At 36.1% G+C, this 21,580-nt stretch overlaps 1 long non-coding RNA gene across 1 annotated transcript; it reads left to right on the top strand.

The window, feature by feature from the left end:
- The first annotated feature begins 338 nt into the window (after positions 1–338).
- On the top strand, positions 339–18,650 carry LOC121133017. Its single transcript, XR_005869747.1, has 3 exons — positions 339–676; positions 8,375–8,449; positions 18,087–18,650. It is a non-coding gene; the product is annotated as an uncharacterized LOC121133017 (long non-coding RNA).
- Positions 18,651–21,580: the final 2,930 nt, after the last annotated feature.

Raw genomic sequence — 21,580 nt, 5'->3', positions numbered from 1 at the left:
GTTTGTGCTCGCTGCCTGAGATTCCACATTTTGCGTTCTCTTTAAAACACTTCTGATCAGAACACCTTAGCTAGCTTCATCAATATGACCACTGGCAGTCATTTTCTTCAGTTCCAATCTATATTGTACACCAACAGCATAGGTTATGAAGCCTTTGATATCTTCTTCCATTTCTGTCAGTGAACACCAGTTATATAGAGTAGTAGGCCTCACCACCTTCATCTTCATGCTCTTTCAGGGTAGCACACTCAGACACTCTCCTGTTCCCTAGGTGTTCAGATGTCCTTTTCCATTTCCTTCTTTTTTCTGATTTCTACAATTGAATTATTTGCAGGGTTTTTCTCCCTTCTGCAACCTCAACAAAACCTCTGTATGCTGGAAAGGAAGCTGACATCCTCTAAAGTATGTAGGCTTTTGCTGTGGTTCGGATCGCAAATGTTTTCCAAAGGCTCATGTACTAAAATGGCTGGTCTGAGTTTGGCACTCTTAAGAAATAGTGGAACGCTTGAAGAAGCAGGACTTGGTGAAAGGCACTGGTTGCTGCAGACATGCTTTTGAAGAGTTCTGTGGGTCTCCAGTGGACATCTGTCTTACGCTTCTGCCCTCAGGCCTTGAAGAGAGCTGATTCCTTCTGGCAGCCATTCTTTCCACAAATCACCTTCCAAGCCACAGAGTGGTAAGTCAACTAATCTTTGAACTGAAACATCCTAGAAATGTGATCCCATATATATACTTTCCTTGCTATTTGATATTTCTTCAGGTATTTGTTTCAAAGGCAAAAAAAGGCAGCATTTCTATGGAAGTAGAGATCAAATATCAATTACAGCTGCTGTGACCACTTGGAATAAGTCTTGCCACATACTAGATAATATGAATAAAAATAATTCATAGTTTTATCTATATTAGCCTCCCCAGCAAAAGAAGTACAATACTTATTCATTTATTTATGATTTTATTTTCTAATTTTTTTAGGGAGGTGCACTCATGAAATTTCAAAAACATGGTCACCTAAACAAGACCTGCACCCTAAAAACACCAGATGACCCACCAATATGGATAGGGGAAAGGCCCAACTGCTTTTGCCTTCCAAGAGCTCCAACCCAGTTTTTAAGGATAGATCACTCATTGCTTAGATTAGTTCATGACAGTAAACTAAGGATTTAGTAAGAAAATATGTGAAATAAGAAATAAAATTGATGCCAGGATGAGAGTCTTCATTAGACCAGGCCTTTGGAAAGACAGAGAACAATGAAAATGAAACAGAGAGAGAGAGAGAGAGAGAGTATGGTTTGCAATGATAATGAAGGCAATGATCAGTAAGATAATTTTTAAGTCAAAAATATTAACAAATCTGGTTATCATGTAACAGCTAGCATAATTTGTAAATGGATTCTGAAAACAGTTTTACTTAAAATTCTTATGTTAGGCCTTCAAAAGCAGGAAAAACATATATTTCCTCTTACTTCAGTTATTACCTTCACTAAACTCTCAAAAATAAAAGTCATTGAACAAAAAGTCCTTCTAATAAGAGTTGATTTTTTTCAAGGAATTTTGGTTGTTATGCCTATAAGGATCATCTCTTGTGTGTGCACGTGTGTGTGTGTGTGTGTGTGTGTGTGTGTGTGAGAGAGAGAGAGAGAGAGAGATTTGTGTGTTATACATATCTACTAGTTACAGACAATAATTACTTTATTGAAAACTTTCAATATTAAGCTCTAAAAAAGAACTAAAGTCTCCTAAAAATTTAAACCAAGGAAAAGATAAATCTCATAACACAAAGTGGAAAATCAATATGACCCCAGAAAACAAGCCAAAGATAAGATATAATATATAGAACTGTCTATTTTATGCTATTTGTTAATGGAAGTTATATCTAGAAAGATTAATATTATACACAAGAGCACTGTCAAAGAAATATCATCCAAAAGCTTGTTTTCATTAGCACTTTGGAGAAGGACAGATGTTATAAAGCTAAAAGCTTTTTTATATATGTGTTGAGAACAAATGTTGCTTGGATAACACTTTGAGAAAAAACAGTAAATGACAAATCTAGTATTAGGTCCAGGTTGAGTAGAACTAAGGATATTATTAGTAAGTAAACTACTTGTAAACATTTAAGATATCTATAAAACTGCACTAAAACTTTCTTGACCAAACTGATGAAGTTCTTAACTAGAAACACTCCCTGCAGAAGTGCTACTGGATATATTCCACGCATGGGCATTGCTATATAATGACAGGAGTGGGGTGTTTTCACTTCTAAATATTTTTTGTTCATGTCAACGAAATCTGAGACCAGTTCATTGATTTCTCAACAATCTCAGCAGAAGTTTATATACTCACCATTGTTCCATTAAAAGCAGTAAAAATACTTAAAATAAGCAAATTACTTTCCAAAGTTTTCTGTCCCCAACACACCAGTTTTGAAGAACAGAAATCTCTAGAAACCCTATGGCATAAATACAAATTAATTTTCTATAATACCAAGAATCTTAAATTTTCTCTAGAGCTTATATTTAATTGTAAAATTCACTAGAGTATTAATTACACAAGGACCAAGTCCAACTAAAATTTTGGAAGTAGACAAAATTAGTTTTCAACAATCAATCTCTTTGCCTTTTTTCCTGTTTCCAGACAGGTGCCACGGCCCTTTATCATGTCTCCATTTTTCATGCCATCTAAAACTATTTTTAGAAAACACTCTAACTCATTACATACCTTACCCACTAAGGAATAAGCGAGTAATAAAATTACAATAACCTCCCACAAAGACATTTATATTTCAAAGTTAATATGACCTAAAAGAAGAGAAGGTAAACTTAATGTTGGAAAGAAAGGGTTATATACAAACATCTTCAAACAAGCAAAAATCCTCATGTAGTCTTCCATTTAGTCTGAGCATGGTATACAGAGACTTGACACCATGTTATCTGTAAAATAAATAAAAGCGTATCTTCTTTCTTTGTAATGTTAGGGTATTCCAAATTAGATGTCATCTCCCATGATTGACAATTCACTTCCCTAGAGATAAGAAAAAAATGACAAGTCTTACACAATTATTCCCTGTCAGAAAGGATAGGGTGGAATATGCTGTCATAACAACAACTCCAAAAATTAGTCTGTGTATGTGTATGTGTGTGTGTGTGTGTGTGTGTGTGTGTGTGTGTGCGTGCGTGTGCGATTTGTAATGGTGAGAAAGTTGTTCCATCTGGTCACTTAAGGACCTAGAATGACAGACACTCATCTCCAGATGTGATTTCTGCACACTGGAGAACATGGAATATGGAGAATAATAAACAGCTCTTGAAGATTCTGTTGGAAATGATAGTCTTCATTTCAGTCCATAGTTTATTGTTCAAAGCCTTCAATGGCTCTACCTGTTTCTAAAAACAATGAGCTTGCAACCCTAACGCAAGCTAAGAAAAGAGAACTTAGTTTATTTAATTGTAACAGTGGTTATACAGTCTGACTTGTTGCTAAGAATTGCATTTTTAGCAAATGTGGTTCTCCTATAATGTCATGTAGTGAACAAACAGTCCATCAATTAAGCTGTAAGCATGTTCTTCATCCTTTACAGTAGCTAAAAGTAAAAGGTAAGAGGAAAAGATCATATAAGAGTTATAGAAAGATGGGGGGAAGCATGAAGAAAAACATTTGAAAGTGATAGTAGCATCAACTGGAGATCAAACTACAATTAAGAACTCTATACATGTGTATACTGCAAAATGCTATAAAAATGTGTCAGAAAGACGGTTCAGTGGTTAAGAGTGCTGACTGAATTTTATATGCTCTCTTTAAATACGTATTCCCTTCTTGCAAAAAGAATTTGCTATGACCTCCTGCACAAAATCAGCACCAAAAAGAAACATGAAAGTAGGAAGCTGAGAAGAATAAGATTGTTAGCAGTAATGATTGGGTAAGAAAAAGATTTCGGGGTATGAATGTGATTAGAATAATATTCATACATGTACAATATTGTCAAAATTATAACAATTTTTAAAGACTATTATAGAGATAAAAGTGCACATGCTGCGATGTGAGTTCCTGAATAAAAAACATGGAACCTGGAAAATTCAAATATATAATCACAACCCACAATACTGGGCCTATCCTGACTATTGGAAACTGTTTTCTCTTTCCGCATCACTTCCCTAGCTTTCTCGCCACCACTTAGGAATGGGCTCAATGGTTTAACTCCAGATTTCCATGCTCTCTACATGGCACATAATTTGATGAGTGTTAAAATTTTTACACTGTGTGGTAAAGAATAAATATTGTATTTCTTTTATTTGAACAGAATTAAAATGGAAAAAGATGCATTTTCACAGCTGAAAAAAATGTTAAGTGGATTCCAATTTAGTAGAAGTTTCCATCAAGAAAAAGTCAATTCTCACTTGTCCATTATACAATTCATCCATCCCCAGCATTGTCTTTGTCTTCACACAAAGACCAAAAGGATTCCTTAAATCTACAAAATCCTACCATTTAAGTAAATGGATACTATACTGATATTACTAAATATACTAATTGCATTGATTGGTACATGAATGGCCTTATCTCTTAGTATAACATATGTACTGTAACCTGTGGTTTATCCTTTCATTTTGCTAGTGACAACTTATGAGGAAGTGAGCCATAACTAATAATAGTAAGAAGGCACAAAAAAACAAAAGAAACATATTAAAAAAGGTGAGAGACAAAATATCAAACATTTACGATATAAACACAATTATATTTAAAAATATCGGTCTAGTTTCAAGCAAGTAGAACCCATGTATTGAATGCCAGCTCTTCCTTACATGTGCTATAACAGACAGTGGTTTAAGAAACAAAGCAAACTAAAATCAGACAACAAACCTTATAAATTGTAAAATTAGAACACTGAAAAATTAGACCTCTTGGAGAACTTGCAGTGTAAATAAGAGAGCACTGACTATTTACAGTGGCTTCGACAGAGTATCTGAAAAGCCCGAACAAACAATGGCATGCTCAGAAGAGGGTTTTTTTTTTTTGGCTTCTGTGTCTAGAGCTTGCTAAATATGTAGAAAACTGTACTTCATCGTACAGTTTCAACACAAAGCAGACAGCATTTTAAAAAGTACAAATGGCACAGCTTTTACATTCTTTGCTAGGCTTCTTCTGTATCTTGGTTGGGATCTCTGAAACAAAGAGACATGACCCGTGCATACTTGTACACATGCAAGCAGTTTGGCTGTGGTTGACTTTAACCCCTCCAGGACAGTACAAGATGAGGCAGTTCCAAAAACACAGAAGAGACACCCATCTTCCTCACAATGTGCTGACCTACAAATGTTCTCCTTTGACTGCAGACACAAAGCGCCCAGTCTGCTAGGAGAGAAAGACAACAGGTGTGACAGAGGAAGGACAAAGGTAGGAGGGAAACCTAGTAACCCTCATTTTAAGGGGGGAAAACAGGGTGAAAATATCAGACGCAGTCAGATTTTAGATGTCTAAATCATCAATTCACACAGTACGGGAAGAAAAGTAAAAATGACATTTCATCACAATGGGAAAAGAGTAATCCCACAGGTACCACAGAGAGTTGGCAGGATGGCATTCTGTCCTAGAATAGAGCTGTGGAAGAACATTCTTAGCTTTAAAATATATATAATACAGTGTAAGCATCCGAAGAGCTACATTATACATGACAAGAAAGCAACTAAATGGGTTATGCTAGGTCAGGGAGACACAGCATACCTGACTATGAGAAGCAATGTGAAGCAGGCAGCCTACAGCATCAGCAATTCTTTAGGGGTCTTTGGCTAGCAGCATTCAAATCTGAACAGAACATACTTAACAGAAGGTCAACTTCAGGGTTAAAATAGACAATTTAGACAATTTGAGTTCATGGGTGATTTGTGAACAGTTTATCCCAATAGAAATGTTAAACTTAGCTTTGGACGTAATAAATATTCTACAATGGCTTGTTATTACTAATAATCCCTACAGAGTACCTGGAAGCTAAAAACTAAACATTTTTTAAAGAAAGCAGTCACAGCCATGAAGCAGAATATGGAACTCATTCAGGAGATGAGGTGACAGAGAAATGAATCAGAATAAGTCAATATCTAGGTCAATATGACTCTCCTCTTCCTAAATTCCATTAAAAATCTCATTAATTCAGTAGTACACTGCTGAACAAATCTCAAAATTATAAACTTGAATGACATATTTGGACTTCTTTAAAGTTAATTGTTCGTATTTTCTAGAAATCTAACATAATATTTCCTTAGATTGGGAGATAGTTACAACATGGGAGAGAAATTAGCTATAAATAGATGCATCTTTGTTGCTAAAACTTGAATATCTTTACTCGTTAATTCAAACTGCCTTGACTTCTCATGTTTATGCAAAACAGAATTTTGAGGAAAAAAAGAAAGGTACTGTAACATCAGAGGATATCATCAAAGAACTAGTGGTAACATCTTAAGGCTTTTATCAAAGTAGTGAGGGAATGCATTAAAGCAACAATATCTGTAGCTCACGTGTGATGGGACTACTAAGTTTAATAGTGAATCTTAAGAATATATGCGGATATAGTGATTTTTCTGTAAGAACACTCCTATCCAAAGGACTTTTTCCAAATAAGAGAATGCTATTTTTTAAGGCAATTCAAGGGGGGAAAACACCAATATTTCATTAGTAATAGATGCCTCACACTACAAATCAAAAGCTAAAGTTTTTAAAAAAAATATAGATATAGTCACTGTAAGTAAGCTTATTATAAACAACAATAAGCCTATGAGTAAGACAACAGTGTGCTAAAATGAAAACCTGTTAAATTTGGAAATAATGGACAAGGATGTAAGTGAAATAAGGGTTTTTTCTTACAAATTTCACTAAGCAAGCTATGATTGATTTTGAATTATTAATTTCCATTTATCAAAATGGACCAAACATAAACCATCTCTTCTTCTCAAAGAAAATACTCATACATAGTTGCTGTGCTCAAAGAAATCAAATTAACAAGAGCTACTGTGCTTTGGGGTTAATAAAGCTGGATGTGAGTATAGGAGCATGACTGTGTGGAGTGAGACCCTACCAGGTCTTTCTGACTGTAAGCCTAAAAAATAGGAAGCACTTGCTGGAAACCTCAAGCCACCCTGTAATGCAGTTATTTCCTATAATCAAACAGATGTTCTACACTGTCTAAGAGCATGCCATCTGATTTTAGGGTGGAGTTAGAATCTTCCATCCTGAAAACTAAAAAGTTTTAGTCTGCAGTTACAGATTTTGACCTCTGAATAATAAACATTAAAGTAATTTTCCCCAAAGAAGTCGGGACATGAATTCATTAAATAATACAAAGTTATCTTATGAACTTTTTTCACTGTGCCCAGAGCTAATGGTACAGGCTACAAGTCAGAAAAATAACGATTGCTTGTTTCTAATATTACAAGGAATTTGTATAAGACATATTTGAGATACTTATTCTAGATAATAATAATGACAATATGCTAAGTGATAGTCAAAATAAATTTATTTTTACTGTAGTGATATAACACAACATTTATTACTTACCTTGAACATGAAATGTCAATAGTTTGGAGTATTTTACCATAACAGTTATAGGTGCAGAAACAGACTTGACTAACTTACAGTTTACTTACTACAAAACATTTATCAGAATAGGTGCTTATTTTCTCGGGCTACTCTTCTGTTTCCTCCGTTCATTCCTTCCCCACTCTTATTTGGGAAGCATGTTTAAGGTTAAGGAATGAAGTCAATTGCCTGCTTGTGGTCAAAAGCCAGACTGTGTGCATGATTCTCTAACACTTGAAATGAGTACAGATGCTGACATCACACACCTGTACTCGGGTGTAGAGGGAGGCACAGTCTGCAGTCCTGTTTGTGACTTCCCTATGCCAGATGCAAAATATTCAACTAGGATAAAGAGAATTGTTTTGTTTTGTTTACTTGCACTGAGAAACACTATCTACTTCCATGGAAATGAGGCCAAATTAGGTTTGACCAGTTAGGTGAGAAATTGTGTGAAGGAACCTGAGCAAAAGAGTAATTTAATCCAATGAGTTCCATTGTTTCTTTTTCAGTGACTCCTAAATGCCTACATCGCATAGTGCTAAAAAGGAAAAGTAGTCATTGTTAGAACTTAATCCAAAGGGATTATCCAAAGAAAAGAAAAGGTTGCTCTTACAGCCATTTATGAATAATGTTTCTCTTAATTTCTCACAAAAGCACTGTAGTGGACTCATAATTATGACCCATCTATACCTTAGAACATCACACATAGTGTTTAGAGTTTTATAACTATTTGTTGGATGAATGAAAGTGGAAAACATTTAATATATTCCTTAAACTTTCAGTACAGCTAAACATTTTTTCTTTATTCTAGGCACTTTTCAAAGGAGTATCACATGAACAGTTGAAAACGGAGAAGTCTTTCTACAAATCTAGGAATAACAGTGTGGTACGTTTTATGTTGATAGACATCTAATGGCTTTTAAGCCTGTTATATTTTATATTTATGTGTGTTTGTCTGTATCAGCACACTCAACGTCAATTTTATTGAGGAGAAAATATGTATTGATAGGCTCAAAAATAGCTGTAATTATTTGTTAGTATTTTCATAAAACAGAATTTTCAGTGCTTTCATGGGTTGTTAATTTAATTCTTCCATGAATTTTGGCAAGAATTGTTTACTTTCTATAATTTAGTTTTTCCAGACTAATGCACAAAAGCATTATGTAAATTAACTTTTTATGTAAAGGGACGATGCCTGGACCTTATGTAGAAGACATGCACTATGAGAAAAAAGTAGGAATCAGAGGTTTTGTGCTAAGGAATTGCAAGGTGGGACTTGGGATGTAGGTGATCTGAAGAAGAAGTCAGGGGTGTGACACTTGTCATGTCTCCTAGATGCTCAACATAAAATAAGTGGAGAGAGATAATGTACATGCAAAAAAGTAAGGTTAAGGACAATTGAGAATAGATTTGGAGCCACATGGTGGAGGCCAGTAAGTGCAGGCTGATGCTGGGCACGAAAAAGGGGTAACGAGTCTATGGAAGTTTACTTCTATCTACCTACACATTCTCAACAAAGCAGATCCAAATATTAAATAGAGATGACCACAGCTGGTGACAGAAGAAAAAAACATGAAAAAGTGGTGGAATGAGCCTCTGCTGGGTAGTATAGAGGACCAAGTTGAGGTTCACATTTATGAACTAAAAGCAAAACCTCTCTTTCTTAATGTTTGTATATGGAGTGTCGTAGACTATAGGTGGACAGGTTTGATGGGCAGATGGTTGAATGTATGAGGAGATTTAGGTTCTGTTGATGGCCATAATAGTGATGATGATGATAATAACACAAGCTGTTATAATGCTTACCATAGACCAGAAAAAATTGTGTACTTTACAAACAATATTTGATCACAAAACCTACCTTATGTGGCCTGTCTCATTACCATTTCTATTTTGTTGATGTCCACAACTGAAATAGATTGGAATTGGATTAAAATTACAACTAGTAAATAGTGAAAGCAGTAAAAGGCTCTGGAAATCCAGGCCATCTGCTCTACATAACAATAATTCTATACCACCGTGAAGGACTATGGTGCACATGGAAAAAAAACTAGTAACATTAAAGATGAACATAACAAAATGGCAGATGAAGTAAAAACTGGTGAGGCATTAATTTATTTTCAAAGTAAAAGTCAAATTTTAGAGTTAGGGTATTCTAAGAGACAAATTAGAATGCAGGATGCTTAGAGAATGGGGTACTTAGAATTAGGGACTACATGCTACAAAGAGGTGCACTTGGAATGTTAGGGTCTAGTTAATAATCATATAAAAATATAACCAGTGTAATGAGAATCAAAAAGCGCTGAACAAATATATCATGAGCTAGGGAAATGATTTGATAGTCACTAGTGTGTTGCTCTTTTAGGTGCTCTGGGTCCAGTTGCCAACCCCTATGTTAGGTGGCTCACGCCTGCGTATAACTCCATATCCAGGAAACTGGATGCACCAGCACACATGTGGGATACACAACACACACACACACACACACACACACATACACACACACACACACAAATAACAACAAATATTTAAAAGATAAAAAAACAAAAACAGCAAGGAAGAGACATAAAAATTTAGAAACAGTTATCTGAAGATGCATTGATATTACAAAAATGGATTTAGTTTGGGAAGAATAGTTTAAACCCAGGTCTATAAGGCTACTGAACAAGGAGTTGACACTCCCCTGCTGACTGGTGAGTAACAATCTTGCCAGAACTAACGAACAGAAATGCATTTGAATTTCAGATTTTTGAAAATGAATATTTTAGTGTAAGTATCTTTCAAATGTTGCTTGGAACATATATATGCCAAAATTATTTATTGTTCATCTGAATTTTAAATGTAGCTAAGCATCTTGTATTTTATCTAGAAGCCCTACTAATGGCACCCACATTGCAGATCCCATTTGTCACACTCATACACCAAGTTCCAAAACTGGATATGACAGGTCTTCACCACAAGCATAAATTTAAACAAATAAAATGGGGAACAAAACCTTACCAAGTCAAAGTTCTGCTCCTATTTGCTAAATTATAGCAAATGTATTCCATAATCTTACAACAATATGTTCTCATGAAAATATAAATGCATATGACATTTTATGAAAGCAAAAGTATTTTGATGGCATCAAGTGCAATCTAACATTTTTATCACTGGTTAGGTATGTAGGAAGGTATTAATGGGCAGGCTCCCTACTCATCTCTCTGTTGTTAATTCAGTTTGGTGAACAGTCCAATTATGATGACAGGAAAATAGCCTGTGCATTATCACAAATCAGCTTTCATCTTTGATGTAAATGGGAAAAGATTCTTCTTGGCAACTCCATAGTTACATTTAAAACAAATCTAGTATTGTGTTTGAAGTTATGCTTTTAAAAGTAATGGGTCCCACAATTTGGGATCAATACTGTAAATGTCTGTCATTAAAACATGGCTCTTTTACATTTTACTAATGCTGTTTCATGCTATTTCATTATTAATTTAAACCTTATTGAATTATGTAGAAAAGTTATGAAAGATAGGAAAATACGTACATAAATAGAAAGGTATGTGATTCTAGATAAATTAAACATACAAATATTTTTTAATATTAGCTACATAGTAATTTACATTCTGCTCTAACTCTTTTGGTGTTTTCGTAGTTTGGGCATTTCCTATGAATGAAATAAGTAATATAGTAAATACCCATGAATTAAGCAATACAAAAATACTTAAATAAACATTTTATAAAGCCAAATTATAATTTTTAAAAGAAACTGTATAATTGCATGTAATATTACTGTAAATAATGTTGATTTTTTTCAAAGCAGATTAAAAATTATTGTAGCAAGTAACTCACAATTATACGAATGAACATTGATATTACTATCATTACTTGGTAAATTATAAAACCAAGTATGAGCAGAAACATTCAAAAGACCCCTGCTAATCCATGGGAGATTTAAGAACAAGATATTCTCATTATTGCATCTACAACCTTTCTAGTCCAGTGGCCTATGTGTTCAGATAATTCTGTCCCATACATGTTATACTCTACGATCACTTGCCTTTGTTGAAATTATAATTAACAGCTGTTAAAAACACCCATTGGTATTTTTACAATACAAATAGGTATTTTTTTAGCCTTCATCAGAGAAGCTCCTGTTTTTCAGTGGGTGATGATTAATCCAGAGATTCAAAGAAGCCAGAAAATGAGTAATTATGAAGTGCTCAACACTAAATGGGACATCTGTAGCACACTCTCCCACATGGCTCAGGAAACACTGAAGAAAATGAAGAGGAAAGACTCTGAGCATCATAGTTGGGGTGGGCTGCTGTGCAACAGTGTCTTCTGGACATGACAATAATGCTGCGTTCATGAACCCACAGTCTCTCTGTTTGACCTACATAAGATGAAGCCAGGTAACATTTCAGTACAAATGAGAAAGAACTCAGAGAGCCACAATCCTATCTGAGGAGCATTGGCAGTGTCTGGAAACTATTTAAGAAGACTATTTCTTCTGGAAAGTGGGACCTAATAGGTTTCCCGTGCTCCAGTTGGGAGTCCTACACCCGTGTATTTGTATACAATACTGATTACAATCAATGAGCTCTGAAGAGAGGACATGAGTTGAGAGGAGGATGTGGTGGGGGGATTGGAAACGGAATTGGGAGATGAGGAGGGATTATGTAATCTAAATATATTTCAAATGTGTATGAATTTTCAAAGAATGAAATGGTTTAAACACTTCATGGAGGACTGGGGAGATAGCAAGTGAAGAACATGTCTGTCACACAATAGAAACTATAAATTCAAATTCCAGCAAGCACATCATAGGCAGGGCTCTGTGGGATCCTTCCTTGACAGCACATCTTGGGAGTCAGAAGTCAGAAACAGGCAGACCATACCTGAAGATCATTGTCCAGCCAGCCCAGCCAACTCAAGGAACTTGAGGCTCTGTGAGAGACTGTATCTCTAAAAGTAAAGTGGGAAAGATGGAGAGAGACACCTGATATCAACCACTGATGCCCAGGCACACAAGATTGTTAATATGTTGCTGAAATCTCACTAAAGTAGTAATTTAAATACTTTCCAAGACTGTACTGTTTGATATTACTAAGAAAACTCACAGGAATCAGTAACTCTAAATGGAACCAAATAAAACAAAGACAAAGTGCTTCAAACACAAGCTTTCAATAGAATGCACACTGAAAAAAAGGGAGTGATTCCTAAGCGATAGAAAGTCAAAAAGGAAGAAAAGTGAACCTAGTGGCCACCCTAGCTTAAAACCCCAAGTTTCCAGGCTGTGGTTCAGAGGTGAGGAAGTCTGATAGCATAGACCAAACAGGTCAGAATATCAAAGGCAAAGTGCCCTAGAGAGAGGAGGTGAAGCTATCCTCCTGAAAGTAGTTAGCTACATTCTGATTAAAAGGGCAATGCAAGGAAAATACTAGAAAAGAAGGCAGCTGCCTGCTAGAGCTAAGTGTCCAGGTCTTACACTGAACCAAGAATATTGTCACTTCCCACAATCCATCCTGAAAATCTTCCCGTCTTGGGGTCTGAGGCAGGAAAGATTTTGCCTCTGTTAGGTGAATAGTGTTAGCTGCAAATACTATCATTTCCTTGTTTGTAAAGACTGAATAATACCCTCTTGGGTGTATACACTACATTTTCTTTATGTATTATTTTGTTAATGGATATTAAAACTTATTCCATGTCTTTGGTTACTTTGACTAATGCTAAAATGAACACAAGGTATCTCATTAACATAACTGTTTTCTTTTGGCATGTTCCCCAGTGAAATAAAAGATGCACAAAAAGACAAACACTGAATGACCTCACTGATACATGCAATCCAAAAATGGCCTCAGAAGACAAAAGAATAGAATGTAGATTGTGGAACACTGGTGAGAACATAGAGAGATGTTGATCAAAGGACACAAAAGTTGAGTTAGACAGAGGAATGAATTCAACAGACATGTTGTGCATCCTGACAACTATTCTTGAAAACTGCCAGAAAAATAGACTTTGTGTTCTTATTTTTAAAATCTGAATATTTTTATAGTTAAAGTCATATATTAAGTTTTAAAATATATTATGCTTAAGAAATACATATAATTTTTATTTGCCAACAAAATTACTAATTAAAAATGTACCCTTTCCAGGTATGTAGTTTGCTCTATGTGAATAAAACTTCAATAAACCTCTAATGAGCAGAACCCAGAAGATCACATAGGAAAGAAAAGAAAAAGAAAAGTTATGAAAAGTTAAAAGCAACTGACTAAATGGCACCGAAAAAAAATAAAAGTAAAATAACAGCTAGGATCAAGGACAGTCAAGAAGGTCTTAGTGTTGTACCCAAAGCTCTAGATTTTTCCCAGATACGTCTGGAGATTACAAATGAAATGCTCATATGCAAGATAATTAAAATGCCATCGGGAGTGGGGGCTTGAGAAATTACTCACAAGCCAATAGTATATACTGCTCTTTCAGAGGACCTGGGTTCAGGTGCCAGCATCCTCCTGGGATGATTTACAGCTGTCTGTAACTCCTGCTCCTATGGGTCTGACTCCCTCTTCTGGCATCTTCAGGTACTCACATAGACACACTCCTCCAACCCCCTTCAACCACCCACACACAAAGAGGTGAGACAGACTGTGATGTGAAGAATGATAAATAAAACTTATGGAAAATTCTGAGAATTTAAGGATATGAATTAAAATCCTAAAATGACCCAGTAAGGATAAGACATAAAAATGGGTGGTATAAAAAATGAATCCTACAAGTCTGGGGAAGGAGAGACAAAAAGCTAAAGCTACGGTGACTTTTTTACTTTTTCATATCTATCATTTAAAACCTCTGAAAGAAAAGTTTCTACCATACAGACAAGGAAATGGGCCAAAACATGTGTGAGGCGGGGCAAGGAATCTCAGATATGAGGAAGAAGCTGTGCTCTGAGGCTACAGGTGGAGAGATCCTGTGTGACAACTCTGTCCCAGCTGTCAAGTGTAACCAGTCTGTATTGTAAAGTGGCATTTCTCCCAACCCTTGTTGCAACATGAAATTACATTAAACTGGTGTAATTTTAAATCTGTGGAAAAACTGCAGACAGTCCTAGAAAGACTTGGCCTCTGAATCAATTGCTAATCAATAGAAAATGGATTTAAATAGACAATAAGAATAATTTGTAACTCCACGAGACACAGGCCTTGAATTAACCAAATAACAACACAATTATACTAGGGAAACTGCATTGTGGGGGTGAGTAAAAAAGTCACATTCAATCCTTTAGACTTGTAAATCAACTGATAATAGCTAAAATTGACAAACTCCACACTATTAAGACTTTATTTGTACCTAACAAATAAGCTAAAGTTACGTTAATATAATTGCCTGAGGCAGCCGGGCTGTGGTGGCACACGCCTTTAATCCCAGCACTTGGGAGGCAGAGGCAGGCAGATCTCTGTGAGTTCGAGGCCAGGCTGGACTGACAGCCTCCAAAACAATACAGAGAAACCCTGTCTCATAAAAACATATATATATATATATATATATATATATATATATATATATTTGCCTGAGGTGGAGAAGAGGGAAGGTAGAGTAGACTGCTTGATTTCCTAGCCTTCGTGAACTCCTGTTGGTTTTATGAAAATGGCAACCAGAACCATATTTCTCTCTATTACCAATGTTTAAATACTGCATATTCACACAGAAAGGCATGAATTAGAAAGTAACTTCGTGAGCCTAGCTTTTAACGGCTGAGCCATCTCTCCAGCCCAGAAAGTAACTTCATAAAGAATACATCACATTCTGGATGCCCTGGTCTTCATTCTATTCTGTATGAATAGATAATGTAAGGTATCAAAGAGTGTGTACATATTTGTGCATGGATTTACTGTGAGGAGTACAAAAGAACAGTGATCTCCTGATGACCCTACAGAGAATCATACTGCCCTCTGCAGTAGAATAGAAACACAACAGTTTCCACTAGCATTAGCATCCTTTAAAAGGGGGGAAAAAACCACTTGTCACAAAACAAATACAAATTCAACTGGTGAATATGTATACTCAGTATAGAGGGGAGAGGGGGACATGGGGGAGCAGGAAGGTTGAGTTGGGGAAAGAATAGCAGAGAGCAGGATAAGAGATAACATAATAGAAGGAGTCATTATAGGTTTGAGGAGAGATCTGGCACTAGTGAGATTTCCAGAGATCTACATGGATGATACCAATTGGCAAACTAAGCAATAGTGGAGAGACTACCTTAAATGCCCCTCCATGATAATAAGCTTAACGTCTACCTTGTATGCCATCCTAGAACCTTCACCCAGTGACTGATGAAAGCAGAGGCAGATACCCACAGCTAAACAGTGAACTGAGTTCCTGGAACCCAATGACAGAGTGGGAGGACTGATGAGCAAAGGGATCAAGATTGGGCTGGTGGAACCCACAGAAACAGCTGACCTGAACAAGGGGGAGCTCTTGAACCACAGACTGATGGCTGGGAATCCAGCATGGGACTGACCCAGATCCCTGAATGTGGGAGTCAGTGAGGAGGCCTAGGCAATCTATGGGGCCTTGGGAAGTAGATCAGTATTTATCCCTGGCATACAAATGGACTTTGGGTGTCCATCCCACAATGAGGGATGCTCTTTCAGCCTGGACTCTTGTGGGAGGTCCAAGGCCCTTCCCTGAATGAAATGACAGACTCTGGAGATCCTCCATGGAGGGCCTCACCCTCCCTGGGGAATGGAGTGGGGATTGGGTGGGTGGAGGGACTGGGGAAACTGGTTGGGAAGCAGGGGAAGGGGGGAGGGACAGGGAGCTGGGATTGACATGGGAAGCAAGCTTGTTTCTAATTCAAATTAAAAAATTAAATATATATACATGTATATATACATATATGTAACAATAGTAATCAAAGAAAAACAGGCTGTCAACTTTGGAGTGGGAGAGGGCTTTGGAGGGGTAGAAGGATGATAAATCAGATGGGCTGGAGGAAGAAGGGGAAAAAAGGGAAGTGATGTAACTCTATTTCATTTCAAATAAACAGGTAATTTCATATAAAATATAAAAGTAAGGCAACCTTAATGAAACTAATAGCTTACCCAACAGAAAATAAATCAAAGAGAAAGAGACTACATGGGGAGGAAAGGGTGGTGCATGAATTGTGTTGTTGATGTCTGTTCTAAAACTGGTGAAGAAAAAAAAGCCTCCTGTTCATATCACTCTATGATCCTGGGGCATTCTATGCTTCATGAAGACTGAACTCACTCAAGTCTAGTGAACTTTAGAAGCACTTAGCCGGCACCCCCTCACTCTAATCCTAGGTCCATCACAAAGCTGGTCTATAAAGATCAAGTGTGTCCCTTGGATAGTACCTGCGATTGTTAAATTTCTCATTGGAAATTAATGCAATTTACAAGTTTCTTTTGATCTAGGTTAATGTAAGCCTATCCCTGAGAGATTAAACAACATTTAATATGATAGAAAATAAGTGTTTTTTAGTTTGCAATTATTGGTTAGTGAAGATGAAACAGTATATTGTGTTTTCAAAACTGCCAGGTAATACACACACACACACAGGAGATAAATCTAGAGAGCAATATTTCCCCTAATTTTTAAATGTCAAAGTACATCTGGGAATGAAAACTTCCTTTCTCTGAGTTGTAATAAGCCTGGGGACAAGTGTAAAATGCTTTAGGGCTTTGAACTTCACTGGGGAAGTACAAACTAGTCCAGATGAAGCAATTTAACAAAATTGTAATTGTTTTGTGCATTTTTGATGCACTTATGACTTTAAACTTTTTTAACTCTAGATTTCAATGTGGAGCATGGATTATATCTATGTGAACACAGTCACATCCACGATGGGAAGGGTATCCTGGTGGTTTTGAAAGGACAATTGCCAAGGTTTAGGTTATTCCCTAGGGACAGTTTACACACAGACAATATATAATTCAATAAGTAAGACAGCAGTTATTTAACAGTCATATCATATCTTGATGACCAAGTAGAATTTTCAGTGAAATCTTTAACATCCACTCCAAAAATTATTTGTATTTAAGGAGGCAGAATATGTTATCAGGTAAAATGTTATGAGTGGTAAAAATGCATCCAGGAAGATAGTTGAGCAAGGGTGAAGCACTTGCCATACAGGATTGAAGACAAGAGTTTGATGTCTGGAACCCAGGGTGGCAGGAGAGAACCACCTCTGAGTCTACATGAATGCTGAGGAACATGCGATCCCTTGCTCATACATACACTACATGTACACATGTATTAACAATAGGAAAAATATAAGGTGTGAAAATGAATTTCAATGGACATTTAAACTCTTGTTCATTTACTAACATGTTCTAGATTTTAATATGCACATGTAGAGTCTTACAAAGCATGATAAGAAAAATCCCAGGGACAACCTGCCAGGCCAGAAGCAAGAGGCCATCAGAGTTGGGGCAAGGGCAAAGGAACTTGTCTTTCACAGTTTAAGTTTCTCAAGACTCTCTCGTTTCCCACGAATTTTGTCTTACTCATTTCAGATGGTTAAACATGACCCAGTTTCCCTGGATGTTTCTGTCTCCAGCAGGAAGGAATCAGTGATATCAAGTGACGATTTGAGAAGATCAGCAAAGCTTAAGTTTCTTATTTCAGCATAACCCAATGTTACCCATCTCAATGAACAATCAACCACTCTTAACTCTGCTTTATAAAACAAAAGATGAACCAAAAATGAATACCAGAAGATAAATATAAAACATGCTACAGTTACTCAGCCAAGATTCCTGGATATCCATGACTACAAGCATTTTCACTCAATGAATTTTACATTCCGTTGCTCAGACCACGTATACAGGGTAAGTTTCCATCATACAGATTGATCTGCTGTGCATTACCCGGTGAAACTGCTTTGGATATTGACACATGTCGGCTCTCCATCAGCATGCATTCATTGTCAAATTATCAATTAGTTTTGAAATCTACTACGTAGCAATTGCAATTATTGCTAAACTCACTTTACCTAATTTACTTTAGTCAAAATGAACCTTTTCCTTGACTAAGTCTTCATTTACTCTTCATTGACTAATAAAGCATTTTCATCTTAAGATACAGCATTCAACTTGCAATTTGTTCATTGATATATTCAGTGCCCTGATAAAGCACGGAAAGGGAGATGAGGCAATTTCATTGTAACTTAGGTTTCCTTGTGTCACCTATACTGTCCCTTCACTCATAATCTTGTCCCTAAGTTTTCTCACAATTTTCTCCTTCAAAAGTCCTACTCTGTCTGTGCAAAGAACCAAAGAGACTTTAAAAAGAATCTATCAATTCAGATGTGCACCATGGGGGTCTTTTTTCTTGTTTGCTTTGAAGGAGGTTAATATCTGTATCTCAAATGAATGCCTAATTTTGTGAATTGTCCTAAAATGAAATGAGGATTTCAAACAAGACTGAAGCAATTTCATGTCTGGGCTTTGAAGACAGATGTGGAGAGTGGGAACAACTTGCTTCCCTTAAATTGAGTAAACGGAAAATTGTTCCTTTTTGCTGTAAGTCTAGCCCCAATCTCACTAGAGCTAGACAAATTATATCAGTGTTACTAATTCTGTGACTGTATAGTCTGGTTAATTTGCACATAAGTGCAACCTAAAATAAGTATTCAGATAATCTGGCTTTAAAAGCCTGCAACAATATGAAAGCATGCATGTGTTGTGGGAATGCAAGTAGGTGAGAAGATAAAACTTAAATGCTTACTTGTGTCTGAATAATCAAGCTATGTTCCTGGTTATAAAGAGTTCTAATACTCTAAATTATATATGCAATGTATTTTAGTCCTACTTTAATGGCTAAATTGGGATTTTGTTGTTGTTTTGTTTTCTTTTCTGAGGCAGGGTTTCTCTGTAACAGCCTTGGTTGTCCTGGAACTTACTTTATAGACCAGGTTGGCCTCGAACTTACAGAGATCCTCCTGCCTCTGTCTCCCAAGTGCTGGGATCATAAGCATGTACCACCACTGCCCTGCTGGAATTTTTTGAAGTATGAGAGAAAAAAAAGTTCATTTACATATATATAAGTAGACTATCTGCGAATGATGATTTTAGCAATACTATCAAAATGCTTTATCCCCCTAAGTCTTAAACAGCAAAAACCACACAACTAAGTGAGAAGAAGACTGTTGGTGGCCTAGCAGATACATTCAGTTCTTGTGTGTGAGCATACCACCCTAAGCATGCACAATCTCACTTGATGGAGCCACTTCCACTTCTTTATTGTGAAGGCACACTCAGTTTTCATACACAATCATACTTTCTGGGGAAAAAAAGATATATTGAGTCAGACCATTGCAATGAATAAATAAATAAATACTGCAAATGAATGCTAGCCATGAATGTAATGAGATAATACAAATGCAACTGCAACTTTAAGAATAAGGAAAATATGTAATTCTTCAAGCTTGCTAACGAGGCTTGTGTTTTAAATTTTTCGTACCTTGATTTTTTTAGCAGTGCCCTGAGCTCTCACATACAAACATATCTCCCAAATTAAGGGAAATAGAAACATAAAAGCATAAAGAGGAAGAAAACAGTTGAGACTGTAGCTCAGTAGTAGAGTATCTGCCCAGCTTCCCAGCATGTGCAAAGCCCTGGTTTCAAACCCAAGCATCACACATACACACACACACGCACACATGCACACACAGACACACACACACATGCACATGCACACCCACATACACACACACACACACAGACACACACACGCACGCACACACATACACACACACACACAAAGCAACGATGCTCAAATTGATTCTTTATGTGAGGAGAACCAATAAAATGAGTAAATCTTTTGGGAAATTTGATTAAAAGGCAGAAAATCCACAAACAGTATGACAAATTAAGAGGATGACTACAAATAAAGATAAAAAAAGCTAAGAGAGTGCTGGTAATATCCACATTGTCACACTGTGTAAACAACAACATTTACAAATTCTGAACTTGTCTCCTCAGAACTGATTATAATAAACGAAGAGCTCCAGGCATGCAATACACTTGATACACATTCTTTAACACGCTGATGATAAAGACATGGGAGACACTGAAGAATCCATCTTCTGAAGCTCTGGGGAACCTTACCCCTGGATTGACAGAAACTATTCATCAGAAGTTTAAAAACCCTCTGCTGTGACACATAAACTGTAGGTTTAGGTGGATGTTGATTTAACATTTTTTGTCACCTTCATCACCAGCTTAATCTTACTCTGGGAAATGTGTCAATACTTTGAAAATCTTCTACTTTACTTTTCCCACTGTCCCTGTCTTAGCTGTTAGACTTTTGAGTTCTTGACTGAAGCCAGACAACAACTGTTTAAGCTCTCTTATACAGCCACAATTAATCCATCTTTCTACTAACTAGTTTTAAAACAATTTCAGATGTTCTCCTCAAAATACTGGTCTAGCATAACTTTAATATATCAAGATATTTGACCACTTTTAGCATCTAGGAATTTGTGATAATTCTTTTATATCTACTTCTTATTTAAAAGTTTAAACATATAAAAATACTAACATATTCATTTATACCAGTAGTTCTCAACCTTGCTGATGCTCTGACCCTTTAATACAGTTCTTCGTGTTGTGACCTCCAACCATAAAATTATTTTATTGCTACTTCATAACTGTAATTTTGTTACTATTATGAATTGTAATGTAAATATCTGTGTTTTCCAATGACCTTATAGGAACCCCATGAAAAGGTTGTTTGAACCATGAAGGGGTCATGATCCACAGGTTGAGAACTGTATTTATACAATGGAACAAACTCATTTCTAAAATGTAAAAATAAGACAAATTCATGTACACAATTATTTCATATATAAATACATAAACACATGAAATGAATAATATGATTTGAAACAATATAAACACATATTTATATGTAAATAAATATGCAAACATTTTAAAATGTCCAAATAAATCCAATTGCATTCTCAATGAAACATACTTAATGCAACATCTTTTCTTGAATTAAAATT

Source organism: Mesocricetus auratus, unplaced genomic scaffold (genome assembly GCF_017639785.1).
Source record: "Mesocricetus auratus isolate SY011 unplaced genomic scaffold, BCM_Maur_2.0 Super-Scaffold_100019, whole genome shotgun sequence".
In the NCBI taxonomy this organism is placed as follows: Eukaryota; Metazoa; Chordata; class Mammalia; order Rodentia; family Cricetidae; genus Mesocricetus; species Mesocricetus auratus.
The sequence above is the reverse complement of the archived record's forward strand: the minus strand, read 5'-3'. Positions and strand labels throughout refer to the sequence as shown.